The sequence below is a fragment of the Cydia splendana genome, chromosome 12 (genome assembly GCF_910591565.1).
Source record: "Cydia splendana chromosome 12, ilCydSple1.2, whole genome shotgun sequence".
Classification (NCBI taxonomy): Eukaryota; Metazoa; Arthropoda; class Insecta; order Lepidoptera; family Tortricidae; genus Cydia; species Cydia splendana.
Window position 1 is genome coordinate 6931505 of NC_085971.1, and position 15853 is coordinate 6947357.

At 37.8% G+C, this 15853-nt stretch overlaps 1 long non-coding RNA gene across 1 annotated transcript in view; it reads right to left on the reverse strand.

The window, feature by feature from the left end:
* Positions 1 to 4818: 4818 nt before the first annotated feature.
* Positions 4819 to 15853, reverse strand: part of LOC134795393 (uncharacterized) — a 548375-nt gene continuing 537340 nt past the window's right edge. Inside the window, exon 2 of the long non-coding RNA XR_010144811.1 lies at positions 4819 to 4966. This is a non-coding gene — a long non-coding RNA (uncharacterized LOC134795393). The remainder of the gene's footprint in view (positions 4967 to 15853) is intronic.

Genomic DNA, 15853 nt, shown 5'->3' on the forward strand with positions numbered 1-15853 from the left:
AAATGTGCAGTCAAACTTGAGTCGGATTTAATTAATTAATTACTTAGTTTTTTTAAAGACATTTTTCATTCACGTTCCAAATAAAAAAATACATTGGTAAAAATTGAGTAATGTACGGAACCCTTGGAACGCGAGTCCGACTCGCACTTGACCGGTTTTTTTTTCTTTGCCTAGTTAGTACCTTTTTGTTTTTTCAATTAAGTAATTCAAACCGTTAAAACAGTATTTTCACCCAAATACACCTGCCGCGCTAGTCAACTTTGCTTTATCTGCATTAAAAACTCATTCAAATATGTACTTTACTGCAAAGGAACTAGGTATAAAATTGTATACGTTTTAAAAGGCACATACTGTTTTTAAGCGCATAGCGTAGCATCTCTATTAAGGGTCACATCTTGAAGCGATCGATCAAATTCACAACGCTTTCACCGTCACGCTCTGACCAGTGATAAATTAACTTAATAGACACTATAAGGGCCTTTAGATCATTGGGCACATGTGCTGCGTGGGAGTAGATTGAATTAACTCCTCTTACGGTGATTCTCAGCTGTTATTAACAAAGGTTAAAACACATACCGACCAGTATAAAGGCCAGAGACCCTACCGTGAAAAACGGAAATCAAAATTTCCTTATCCTCATCTCTATCACTCTTGAATATTCGAGCAATAGAGAGGCAGATAAGGAAATTTCAATTTTCGCGGTAGACCCTCAGTTGCATTCATGAATGAACCGATCAAAGTCACTCAGAGCTGGGAGTATGAAATTTCCCACTCAATACGGAATATTACTACAATGTTCTGCCGCCAGAGTGCAGCACTAACTTGTTTCGTAAACCATATAGTAACTTAAACATACTAGGCCTTAAATAGTCTTTGACAAGTTTTGACTATTAGGGGGCCCACTGATTAACAGTCCGCCGGACGGTATCGGCCTGCCAGTTGTTCGGAACTGTCAAAATTTTGTTCTAACTGACAGGCCGATACCGTCCGGCGGACTGTTAATCAGGGGGCCCCTTTACATTGATGCATCAAGGCGGTTTGTTTACAGTTGGCCTACCGCGAAACGCGAAAATATAAATTTATTTATCTGCCTGTCTATCGATCGAATAAGCAAGAGTGATAGAGAGGCAGAAACCGAACTTTCGATTGTCGTGTTTCTCGGTAGGCCACGTGATTGGCCTAGTGACGCCCTCTACGCAGAGTTTTGCGTAATATTCCCTATTAAATTTAGCAATCGCTATGACGTTGACAGATTGTTTGGTGTAACTAATCTTAAGACTACTCTAGATAAACTTATAAACTTATAAATAAAGATAGAGTTAAGTAAACAAATATTGTACGCCTGACAGGCAAATTATAGTGAGTCCACTAAAATACATATTATGTAATCCACCTTTCTGTAACACCTATAATTATGCAATAAATGATTATCTTATCTTATCTTATCTTATCTTAAACTTATAAATAAAAAATGCTCCCCAGGTCGCTGTCATGTGTTACGGTGCCCAGAAGACTGGCAGCGTTACCTCGTTGGATGGCCAGACTTAGTCTCTGGCCGAAGTAGCTGCCAGCCCTCTGGTCACCGGACGCATCTATAAGACGCTCAGAGATTTCTTTATATAAAGATTTCACACTGGGCCTCCACGGACCCAGAGTTTCGACCCCCACGGCGCAAATTATTTATAAGTTTATCTATAAGTTTATTTATAAGTTTAATTTTGACTACTCTTAAAGTTCATAGTATTCAACGAATCTTGGGTTCAAGTTGTGTTGGGCACAAAGTGTGTTGTGAATAGATGAGGTAATTTTTATAAGAATTATTAAACTGTTAAATCCGTTGATGTCACCATTAAGAGTAGTTTATGGAAAGGTTGTTTAAATTATTTGTGTTGAATTTATGTATTGCCTAGTCTTTCTTAGTATCCAAATAAAACTTCCATATAAAACATGGAAGCCATGCCTAAGCAGATCTTGTGATATAGGTTTATCCTTCATAAAAAGGAAAGTATGTTATATTCAGAGATTCTGTGGTTTAGTAAACCAGCAATTTCCTTAGATTTGATATCGGCAGACTAAACACGCCTAAGTATTTTTTTATAAAATAAAGTATAGGTATATATATATACAGGATGATTCATGAGACGTGAGCAGGACTGATCCTGCACACTCAGTAACTGATAATTGATCGATCACCGTCGTATTTAGGAGAAACAACCACACTTTTTCCTATTTTTTAACTTTTTGGTGAGAGCAAATTTCTCAACAATCATGGTCACCCTACAGGACCTAATTAATAAACATAAAACCTCTTTAACCGCAATGGCATTTTGATTACGAAGAAAATAAACTGTCAAACTTGAGTGAGATACGAGTTTTCAAAAGTAACCAGACCGTGATGACAGTGATGACATTCAATTTGACACAGAATATCGGTAGTTTAGTATTCTAATTTTAGGGTGACCATGCATGTCGTAAAAAAATTAATAACTTTTTTTTCCAACACGACTAGAAAATTAACGTTAACCTCACTAATACTGATACGAAACAGTTGCTTATAATTAACGATATGCGCAGTGTTAGTCCTGCGGGCTCAGCACGGTTCCATTTTTATCGACTATCACTATGCGCGTCCCTTTCGCACTTACATACTTGTTAGAACGTGACAGGCATGGTGACAAGGGATAAAAACGCGACCGTGCTAAGCCGCCTGCTCACGTCTCCTGAATCACCCTGTATTATTACCTACTACCTACATATTATGTAGGTACTAGGTAATTGAATGGGCTTTCATAAAGGCGCAAATGCTAATATAATTATGCTATGCTCGTATGTGTCTAATTTTAACAAACAGAGCTAGCGAATATGGGATGTGAACTGTTTAGTCGCCAAAATGTAGGAATATCACTGACTAATGTGCATTACTAAGTAAATACTGCATTAGTATTAGCACTACGCAAATGGAAATACATTGCCTGGGCTTACATACATTTAAAATGAGGTTATACGTTTACAATTAACATAAATGGTATACTTTATCCATGTGTTTACGTAGGTACCTACTAGTTAATATGAGCATAGAAAGTGAAAAAGTGATACCGAATAATTTAAAAGTGCCTCTCAATAAAGGGGCCCACAGATTACCAGTTCGCCGGAGGATATCTGCCTGTCAGTTGTTCGGAACTGTCACCTTTTACGATTAACTGACAGGCTGATATCGTCCGGCGGACTGGTAATCTATGGGCCCCTTTAAGTTGCGTAACCTTGAACAGTTTTTTTAATTTTCTAAATTTTCTTCTTGCATGTTTATTGAAGGTATACGCGAATTTATCTCCACAGGAACTTAGCTTTCAATTTAAATAATAATTATTATAAAATTGCATGGCATGGTTACGTTTCGGAGCAGGTTAGCAGGTAACGAGGCAGTTTGCATTTTCTTTCATAGAATAATAAATAGGCTTTTAACACCTTAAACCACGCCATGTATTTAGGTCAATACTCATAAGGCGTATTAACTAAGTTCTTGCAGACCATAAAGTCATACCAGACCACGCTTACCAAGTAGCTTATCCATATAGAAGAAATGACACATTGTTGCGAATGGTTCGTAAAACTGTACGGCAATAAAGTATCGCGTCGCCGGAAATTATAAAACAGACGATACGTGAAACCCCTAATAATTGGGTAATTCGTAAACGGGCTGGAGTTTACGAGCCAATTCGGAAAGGCCTGCAGTGTGACAGAGCAGGTTTTATAGAGTAGTCTATCTTCAAAGAAATGACATTAGTCAGGTGCAAATAACTAGTGACGGGACACACTTCGAGGACTATCGAACTAGCTGTGCAAGATAAAGAGTTTTTTTTTTCGTTTTCAGCGTAAACAAACCAAAAAAATCTAAAATTATGGTTTCTAGCTCCTGTTGTTGCTATGTAGCAACTTTACCAATAACTTGCCTATTTTTGTTCAAAACAATAAAGTAAATGAATATACTATTAAAGTAAATGAATATATTTAAATAAGCTTGTATTTAGATTGAAATTGTATACGGTTCGTACTACTTCGTACCCTTTAAAGTCTTTTAAGTCAATTTTTCGCGGGTTTTTTGAATGAATAAATATAGGTACCTAATTAATTTATTTTGAATATCCCTTTCCCATTTGAAATTGTAAGTACAGCCACTACAGTTACACAAAAAGTACTAAAAAGTTATTTTACTTACTTATTAGGGAGAAGCGCTAATTACCTACTTCCAAAAAAGTCCTCTCGAAAACGCCAATTCCTAAATACATCGACATAGATTACTGTCTTTGGCCCTTATACTAGAGACCACTGAATGTATACAATGGCTTTTGCGAGCATCCAGACTCATTTACAGATTAACCACTGTATTTACAAATCGATCTCAATTACAGGTAACATGTTCCTGGGATGTATGTAATCAGTGAGTACAAGACTTGATTACTATGTACCTATTTTCACAGAAGAGATAGGTAAGTAGGTAAAATCGAAACCTACCATCATTTATCAGGCTAGTAAATTGTCATTTAAGTGTATGTAACACAACTGTGCCGATCCGTGTTTAACTCGAATCGAGTTCGAGATCGAATCGAGTATTCATCTAAACATCTAAAGGAAAAAAAATCGAAATCAGCAAACAAAAAAACTATTTCTAATGCAAATCCACAAGAAAATAGAGTTCAAAAATCTAGTGTGGATATGACAATTTTTAGAAACTACCAACCTATGCTATAGTTCGTTTTTTTAGCATTAGAAAGAACTTCGCGGAAGTAAGCTTGTGGTTCCAAATCCGGCACTTTTAGCGGTAATAATTTGAAGTAAATTATGTGTATTGACCATGCTACATTAGATAATTCAATAATTATTAACAATTAAAGAGCCTTATAAAACCTGCACGCTTGCTTCTGTGGAGTTCTTTCTAATGCTAAAAAAACGAACTATAAACAGGTACCTAAGCTTAAAATACGGTTCAACTCGCGTATATCGAGGTACACATCGAGTAGGAGTTTACCTTTAAGTAACTTCTATTTTTGACCTAAACTTTGAATTCGTTACTCTTACCACTAGTTACGTTTAGTAACTAACTTTACCTGGATTGATTAACCATGTTACGAACCTCAACTTCCGTAGGTCGAAAATTCAAGTAAGTTTTGCGACGGTCATTATTTTCGCCACGTGGATATTAATTTATCTTCAATTAAGGATTTTTGTTTGAGATTTTTGTGATTAACAAAATTATTAGATAGTTATTTGTACAACAAGAGATCAAAGTTTGATATTTCTTCGAGTGCTTAATTTGAGTCCCGTGCAAGCGAAAGATTCTATAATATTTTAGAATCTTGAGCGTAGTAAGAGACTCAAAAGCGCACGAGATGTAAATAACTTTGATCTCGTGTAGTACACAAAATTTTTCACCAGAGCAGTGAGAACATACCAATTAGACAACTTGAAAAATGTAATCCTTCTTCGTCACTTAATACTCATGCTTTCTTAAGATATAATGTAGGTACTAACAATTAAGTTTAATTAGGTACCGCAATCGAACACAAAAACAAAACTAAATATTATTTTTCAGTAATATAATATGGAATTAACGAACATCAACTGACACTTCAATCGACAACTTTTTCTTTGTAAAAAAAAAACTTCGTAAGATACGGTCCGAATTGCGGATACGTACTATTTGTTCACTATAGTTGAAAGTCTTAAAAGTAGAATAATTAATTTTACGTGATAATCTGTGTAAGTATTTTTTGACTTCATTATTTTAATTTTACAATAAAATACTTACCTAAAATATAGTGTTTTTATCAGTTTTTATCAAATCTTAAACTTTATTTTTATTAATTAATTATTCATAATAATGCTCGCACGTGGTTTGGAACGATGCGTTCTGTCGTTTTTCGGGGGTCTAATATAAACAGTTTCTTTTTGCTAACAGTGTGAAAGGGACAGAGATAATAGAACCCAAGTATTTCGAACTTGTATTAGACCCGCATGTTGAAATGACATTTGACTATGAAGGTCACTTGAATGTCATTTTGTCTCACTCAGTGAGCAAAATCGCATTTTGCTCACTGTTTTTAAGAAGCAAAGTACCCTTGTTCGAGCTGCTGAGGTGAAAAAATAATTGTCATGTTTTGAATGATTATATTTCAGTATCAAAATTGGCACAAAGCAAACCAAACACAAACACAATAACAGCAGCCCAAAAAATCAAACCAAAATGTCAGCCTAATCTCGTATTACTATACGAAAGAAATACATTTTTCATTTATGAAAGCGAATCCATTGAAGCTTTTTCATTAAGGGGTTAAAAGGATGGTACGGTATGATTTTTGAGAGGGGAGCAAATTGCCACTTTAACTATATTCAAGATTTATTATACAGACGCATCAGCGAGCGTGTCCCGCTGTAATGGAAGCGTGCACTGACGGTGTGTGCCTCAAGTTTTAAGCCGAAGCGTATTAGAGCAGTAAAGTTAGTAAGTAAAAAGAACAGAGGGCCTACCGTGAGCCACGTTCGACGTGTTGCCTCTTTGTGGCACTTTGTAAATTCGTACGTAAGTGTGACAGGGAGGCAACACGTCGAACGTGGTTCGCGGTAGGCCCTCAGATACCAATTAATATAATATAATTTAATTTTTACACAGCACGGTTTTTGTAAATACCTCGCGCGTGCGACGAATAGGTATGACAAACTGTCTTTGGTTGATAATGTATTAATTTAACTTTCTGCGCATGTGACTAAAGGTCAGACAACTCTAATTATTATTTTAAAAGTTAAAAAATATCTGTAAGGTAACAGTTTTATTTTTTTACGAATTTATTTACTCACACGTCTCAAATGCAAAAACATAAAATAGTTAGAATTATTTCATGTTTTTGAATAATAAGGCATGCGGCGTTGTATGGAGATCTTCTATGTATTTACTAACCTGTGGTGGTATTCATCTCTTTGATAATGTGTGGGCTACTAAGCAAGAACAGACAAACGACCAAAAATGCTGATTGTAACCACTACTTTTTTTTTTGTAAACTTGACGTTCATTAGAAAAATGATATGTCTAGATTTGATATAGAATGAATAATAATGTTGAGATAATGCAAAAATAAAAAAGTACATACTCCTTTGCTTTGTGTCCTTAATTTTTTTTGTTAACTTTTAACCCCCGTAGTCTGATATAATAAGACATACAATATCCATCTCATTTCGCCGCAGTCTGATAAATAAGACGAAACTTCGTGTCACTTCTTACCGGTGGCAACACGAGCACGCTCGATGAAAAATTCTAAGTGATTAAAAATTTAATAAGGTTGTCAAACAAAGAACACAAAAAGCATGTGCCTAACATTTACACCACCCATCACTTGTATCAACATACGTGCGCTCGTGTGGGTGCTCGGTCTCTTTGCGAAACAACGCAATTTCGCGTCACTTCGCGCGTCACAAAGAACTGACAGATGTTCAGGCCATTACAGGGATTATTAGGGTGCTAATTGCGAGCCTACAAACTTGCTGCTATTAATAGGCTTATGGTTGTCGCGTGTTGCTAAAACTGTTTTAGGGTTATTACCTGGGCTCCCTTTATACTTCAAAAACTGATGAGAAAGTTGCATTTTATCCACAAGAGTAGCAAAATAATCTAATGCAATTTTTTTTCCTTATGCCGATTTTAAATCATAAATATAATAAGGCGTAGGGATGTGACGACCCCATCGCCCGCTGGTTTTACCAGTGCAATCAGTCAACGCAGGGCAGCTTGTGGCGAGCTGTTGGGGATTAGCGCCCTCACGTACCCGAGTGCTCCTGGGGAGTTCTGTTACCCGCAAGGAGGGTGGGTGGGACAGGATTCTCTGCCTCTGGCTTGCCTTAGCCGGCCGGCCAGAGTGGAGTCGTTAGAGCTATAAGCTCCAGGGGTGGAAGTGAAATATGCATAAGACGCGAGTTGGCACAGTGGCTGTTAACAGCCACTGGGTAGAAAGCGGCGCACACCTCTCGACATCCCTGAGCCGCTCACACCGGTGTTACCCTTGAGCCATCCTAGATGTCGCTTTTTGTGGGGGCCCATCTTGTGAGGGCGAGTCACCGTCTGCCGGAAATAAAATTGCATACCGTTTTATTAGGCAGGCGTCCGGTTTTTTTACCCCATAGCTCAGTACTTAGTCCATCGCTTTCACCCAATAACCTAGTTTATTTTAGATTCCATCAACTCTCAATAGCCCTTACACCCTGGCGGGTGCTGCCTCTGCGTGCGTCCCATGACACGGGTAAGGGCAGCATCGTGTACCCCTTACAATTCATTAAAGTGTCAAAAGGGCCTCTACGTGTTGGCTTCGGCTCCGCGCACGCCTCCCAAAGGTCCGGAACACCATTGTTCCGTGATGGGAAAGACATACAAATAAATATGATTTGTAATGTTTTACAGTTAGTAGGTATTTTCGTAATTGTTTTACATTATTTTGCCACATATTGGAATTTCGTATTTATTCCGCCTAGATTGAGGAATTCTCCAAACTTACCAAATATTATAAAAATGTGACAAAACTTAAAACAACATAAATAAATAAACACCCATTTCCGTTGGTCCCAGTTCTGGACACCGATTTTCAATTTTCATTTACCTACACGCAAATATAAAAACGATGAACTTCTACTCCGTGTTTGGCAATATATTGATAGCGCCGTATTTCATTCGTGTGAATCAATATTTAACTTAATCCTGTCAATAAACATTTTCACGGGCGGCAAGCCGGCTTAAATCTAGATGCAATACCAATACGCAACGTGTGATTTTACGCTGTCGGACTGGTAGGAAATATTGTGTGGGGTCTGTGAAAACAAATATTTATTGCCAAAAGAAAAATAATAATAAATTTACTTTAATTCCCCTTTCTATGTAGATAAGTATTAGATAGTATATTAGGCAAGATGTCGATTTATAATAACGACCAAAATATGATTTTGTGTCTTATAATCTTGTGTTCTGCCACTAATTCAGTCCATCGCCTAGAAACCTTGCATAAACATAAGCTTATAGTGGGATTCGAACTTTTCATTCTGTTATGAATGCGGCACATCTCGCTCGCAATCACACTGTACCTCTATTAAAGGGCGACCGAGTGGTCAAGGAGACTGTCAAAATAAGTCAATTAGCATATTTTTCTAAGCTCAGATCAGCTTCTTAGTTAACAATAAAATTTAAAACATTTAATACATTAAACGGCCAAGAAAATACCAGCTTCATAAATCCCCTTCAAGCGAGAAATTTAACACCAAAGACGGACCACGACGGTGTTATCATAGTTTATTTTGCATGCTGTTACCAAACGCTACACGGTTTTGTAGCCAGGATACTTTGATCTACCCCACCTCCTTAATTCCAATTTCCAAGTGGTTTCCAGGAAAGATAGTTTTGGAGGGGTGGGTCTCAATAAACTGGTTATGGTTTGGCCTGTTCAGTAAGGAAACAGCTTTATGGGTGCCACTACGACCGCGCTGTTCGTAAATACGGGCTCTGCCCGATTTTACGCTCAGACACTACTGGGTTATACCTAAAGGACGCTCTCCAAGAAAAGCAGTAAGTGCCGGTAAATTAGATACTAAAACAGATGGCTGAATTTGGTTTTTATGAACCACAAAACCCATTTTAGAGATAAGAAACTGCATTCATAGATTTAATGATATATTTACTTAACATTTAGCAGCAAAAAAGCGCTGGTAGCCTAGCGGTAAGAGCGTGCGACTTTCAATCCGGAGATCGCGGGTTCAAACCCCGGCTCGTAGGTGCCAATGAGTTTTTCGGAAGTTATGTACGAAATATCATTTGATATTTACCAGTCGATTTTTTGTGAAGGAAAACATCCTGAGGAAACCGGATTAATCCCAATAAGGCCTAGTTTACCCTCTGGGTTGGAAAGTCAGATGGCAGTCGCTTTCGTAAAAACTAGTGTTTACGCCAATTCTTGGGATTAGTTGCCAAGCTGATCCCAGGCTCCATGAGTCGTGGCATAAATGCCGGGAACACGCGAGGAAGAAGAAGATTTAGCGGCAAACATTAAACGGAATCCAATTGGGTACCAATAACCAATTTTAAAAACTTTTTCATATCGTTATTATATTCATTTTAGTCCCAGTGCTTTACTTCTCGTAGTTTTAATGAGCCCAAACTCAGACACCAGAAGTTGTTTTGACTAAAATGAATAAAATTAAGAATCTAAGTAGGGTAGGGTATAAAAAGTGTTAAAAATTTGTTACCTAGTATGTTTTATATTGTTTGTGACAAGGGTAACGGGCTAAACTTTCTAACATTGACTATGTACAGGCTGACCCAAATATACCTACGTCGACAAATATTTTTTGGCATATTTTATTATTTACAAGTCTTTTAAAAAATGTAATTAAAAAAGTAAATAATACATATCTTCAAAATATTCTCCTTTTCTTTGATCTTCTTTTTTTGATATTGTAAATTTTTAATAGCTTTAACACATATAGATTATTACAATAAGTACACATAAATCTACTAAAACTAAAGATACAATATACAATATTAAAATTAAAGTTAAAACTAGAAATAAAATAAAAATACAAACTATAAAATATACTTACCTACAAAAAACCAAACCAATTATAAAAAGAACACCCCGTCCAACAGGTCGGACTGCGGCATGGACCCCATGACACTGGCGGCTTCTTCTTGGTCGCATCCATCATGACTGATGATCGTGGTTGGTGGGTTTTGTTCGGGCACGAACACACACTCGCCATCGATTCCGGTCCATCGCTTTCCTCACCACGTCATAGAATTTCTGAGATGGTTCCTCGCCTTTGAGTTGGTCAGTCCATTGTGCTGGTGAACGGCCCCGTGACCTTTTGCCATCAGTATTACCAACAACGATTAACCTTTCCAAACTTTCGTCTCCCCTTCTCATTATATGGCCAAAGTAACTTAGGAAGCGTTGTTCACAGATTGTGGACAATCGCACTTTCACGTCGAGTTCCAACAGTATGGAGTGATTCGTGCGCTTAGCTGTCCATGGTATTCTCAGCATACGCCTCCAACACCACATCTCAAAGGCATCGATCCGTTGTTTCTCTCTGCTTTTGATTGTCCACGTTTCGGCTCCATACATAAATATTGGAAATACAAGGGCTCGTACAAGTCTTATTTTAGTGTTTCTGGATATTCCCCGATTACGCCATATTTTCTGAAGCCGCGTCATGGCATCTTTAGCCATTCCTATGCGCCTTTTGATCTCCGGAACACAGTTGCCATCATTACATATCTTTGACCCCAGGTATACGAACTCATCAACAGTGTCTATACCCTGGATTGTAGGAGCTGCAGACAGGCGGCCGGCGCGATCCACAATCATCAGCTTGGTTTTGCTTCGGTTGATTGCAAGACCTAACTTCCCGCTCTCGACCTCCAGTCTGTTGACAAGTTCTTGCATGTCAGATATTGAAGATGCCAAAAGTACAGTGTCATCAGCATATCTCAGGTTATTAATTCTCTTCCCACCAACAGCAAACCCTTTGTGCCATCCTTCAAGAGATTTACGGACAATATACTCGCAATATACTTTTCTTTGATACATAAACGCAAACGATTCGATTGTTAAAATTATTAAAAAAATATTAATGTGTTTTTAGGCCAACCTGTTGTATCTAAACTTACCTCCTTTTATTAAGAAGAATTACAGAATAATTTAAATAGAATGAACATTTCTAAGTAAATAATGTACCTGTAGTATTGAGTTTAAGTTAGTGACTTTATATATTATTTCTACTTTAAAACCAAAATTGTGCACATATTTTTTGTTCTGGCTGCACCACTCTGATCTTTTATTAATCTTGTACCAAAGGGATATAATTAAAGTCTCTTTGATAAAATCCTCAGATGCGTATCTTTTTATCCAACTTCAATCGGGAATAGTTGTATCGATTAATTTCTTCATTCATCTCTTGACCCGTAATTTATTAACAGTGATTTTTATCTCTCTTAAGATTATCAATGAACGAAACCAGCAGCTGCTATAGAGATGACTGGTTAAAAATCTGAATTCGATCGAATAGAATAAATTACAATAGTTTATGATATTCGAGTAATTTCTTCGACAATGATCGTCTAATGTTTAATCGTGACTTTAAATCAACTAAATTAATAACGTTTAATTTATTTAGTCCAGAAAGACAATAATTTATAGCGAGTTTAAAAACAACCTAAATCATATTAAAATAAGCCTCTCTGAATGGGACCTAAAATGTCTAAAGGTATAATTTAAACCGAAGCGGATAAATTACATGAATTGTCTTCAAAGGGCGTTCAAGTTAGGTACAGTTGTTGCAATCGCTTACCGGTTTGAGCAAAATAAAACGTCTCCAAAAAAAATATATGCATGACTTTGACGAGAGTCCACCGTCTAATAAAATCGTGCCGCTTCTTGCATAGCTATAGAGGCCATTCTCATTTAACAATTAGTTACGATCACGCTGCGCTGATTGGTTCATGCAAAATGAAATGTAAGTCTTACGTGAGATGCGCACCAATCACCAAGACGATCGTCAAGGTCATATCAAAATAAGAGCAAAATTGAAACATATTGTGAAATAAGAAACGGCCTCTTAGGCCCTTTACACGTGTTGTCCAGCGCACAAGAGATAATTTTATTTAGAATACAGAGGTAACTGATAGACCTGGATTTCAATGAGCCAACGACTCGTCTCTGCTCCGTAGCAAACGGAACTCAGCCATATAAGGATTCGCTGCTTTGAGTATGTATAATGAGAAATATGAAAAACACCACTTCTGCTATATATATACCCACCACGGATTACGCATATTTATTCCGAATACAGAAACTGATAATAAACCTGTATTCCAATGAGCCAACGACTCGTCTCCACTCCGTAGCAAATGGAACACAGCCAGATAAGGATTACCCTCAGGAATGTCTACTGCCGTAAACCATCTACCTTGTTTTAGGATGCTATGGGGGCTGAAGTTTAAGGTCAACACGGTTTAATCTCAAGGACTTTAAATTCTTGGCAAAAGTTCAATTTGCGATACTCACAGCCCGGGAAAATTTTTATTTGTTAGTTTTAGGAATTATAGCGTTATTCTTATTAATTCATATTTTCTGTTCTATTTTAATTTTCTAACAAATTATTATTAACAAATTATGATTATTTTACGTACATTTTATTTTATTTTATTAGCTTCTTTTCTTCTTTATTTAATTCAACAAGTATATATTCCTTAGACCCAAGTCGGACTATGAATATTGAAATTTAACTTTAGCGTCTTTAAATTACTTTAAATTTTATTTTATTCGCACCTATTTTACACCGCAAGGATAGGTGGCATCCATCCTGTGGCTGTATTGACTACTAAATAGACTAATTAAGAATCCGACAAAACCACCAAGTGTCCTAATTGTAGTAAAATATCTTGTTCCCAAAATTCTGTGATCCGTCAGGTACTTTTTAGAGTTCCGTACCCAAAGGGTAAAAACGGGATCCTATTACTAAGACTCCACTGTCCGTCTGTCCGCCTATCCGTCTGTCTGTGTGTCTGTCATCAGGCTGTATATCATGAACCGTGATAGCTAGACGGTTGAAATTTTCACAGATGATGTATTTTCTGTTTCCGCTATAACGACAAATACTAAAAAGTACGGAATCCTCGGTGGGCGAGTTCGACTCGCAGTTGACCGGTTTATTTGACAAATTATTCCGATTAAATTTGTTGCTTACAACAGTTCTCCGTATGTCCCAGACACTGGTAATACTCAGTATACTACCGTTCGTTACCCCCTGTTACCAACTACAATGCAACGTGAGCAATAAGTCTATTTATACAGCAGAAAGGCTATTACTTAGTCCGGATTTATCCATTAATATCCACAGTAAAAATACCGAAGTTTCAAACACCTATTGTATAACGACGTGCTTTTATTCGCTTGCCGGTTGTTAAGCTCATAATGACTGTATTCAGACATGTTTATGACCGTTATACCGATGTTTTGATTTGATACTGATCTTTCCGAACTAGTAAATTTGCTATTCACAATATACTAAGCTATAGATGAAATAGATAATACAATATTGTTCTTAACCCTTTACCGCATATGGAGCCATTTATGGCGGATATGATATTCAACTCTATTGACAGCTAATTCAAATATAATTTAAACAAACATTTTTATTACATGCAGTAAGGGGTTAAAACGTAAGCTACCTGATAGAGCCAAACATTATGATAATTATGTATTATGTTACAATTAAATAGTAGGTACACAATAAACAAACCAGAATGTTATGTGCAGTGTACATACACTCGGCGTCAAAAAAATCGCACCTCGCCAAAAATTTTTTTCAAGCAAATATAGCTCTTATCTAATGCATTGTACCCTGTCAATATTGGTATCATTTGAAAGCGCAATTAATGAACTTTAAAAAGATAAATTCGTCATTGTCCGTAAAAACAACCATCACCGAACATGGGCGTTTTGTTTAAAAAAGGGCCGAGATCCAATTTTAATCGGTCCGTTGTTGTGCAATCCTGGACGGGTATAAAATGGAAGGTAAAGGTTAAGTATGGGTCATTCGCTCTCCAGAGGTCACTGAGATCACTAATGAACCGTTACAGCAAGAAAAAACCCTTGGACATGGATATCAGGCCAGAAGGAGCAGCTCAAGAGGTGGCACTGCTGCAAACAAGACTATGGCACTAAGAAGTTGCTGAAAGATTTAACATAAGCGGTTTCCGAGTGCGTCGAGTCTTGCTGGGGTTCCAGGTGACTGGTGGTTACATCAGGAGGCCTGGACCTGGAAGACAACACTGCTCTTCCGCTAGAGACAACCGGTACATTGTATGGAACTCTTTGCAGAACCGTTTCTCCGAGGCTGTTGAGCTGCAGCAGCAGCTTCAAGCAGCTCAAAGAACAGCAGTAAGCGTCTCTACGATCGGAAGAAAGCTGGAAGAGAAGAGGATGTTGCCCCGTAGAGCTGCTACAGGCCCCCAATTAAAGCAAGAGCATCGAATAGCCAGGAGGACATTTTGCCGACTGCACGAAGATTGGAGGTTTAAACAATAGAGGAATGTCCTCTTTTCCGACGAGACGAGGGTGTACCTTTACACCAACGACAGGTGCAGGGGGGTGTATAGGAGGCAGGGAGAGCAATTCACGCAAGCCTGCACTGAAGAAACCGTCTGCTAAGGGGACGGATCTCGCATGTTCTGGGGCGGCATTTCGATCGACGAGTAAACTGATCTCTTGTGCATTTCCCGCACAGAAGGTGGTCACAGCCAGGGATCCCTGACTGCTGGGCGTTACATAACGGAGTTCTTGGAGGAGCATGTGATCCCATTTGATGGTTTTGTTGGACCCAACTTCCAGTTTATGCATGACAACGCCCGCTGTCACACTGCGTTGTTTGTGTGAGACTAACTGTGGGAGGTTGGGATCACCGTCATGGAGTGGCCAGCAAGGAGTCCTGACCTGAACCCAATCAAACATCACTAGGATCAGCTAAAACTGCGGGTTCGGTCGCCTGATCCTGCTCCTGCCACTCTCGACAGGCTTCAAAACGCCATTATTGAGGAGTGGAACAACTTTCCTCAAAAACGCATCGTGGCTCTCATGACAGTTATGACTGATCGCATGGAAGCTACTCGGAGGGCAAGAGGAAGCAGCACTAGGTTTTAAGTTTATTTTTTCTGTATCGGTTGATTTTGTAGTGTTTTTATTCTTTGCAATTTTAACCTAAATACACGTTGATTAGTTTTTCCTGAAAATTTTCTTTTTGTATGGAGTAGATCGTCCATTTTACG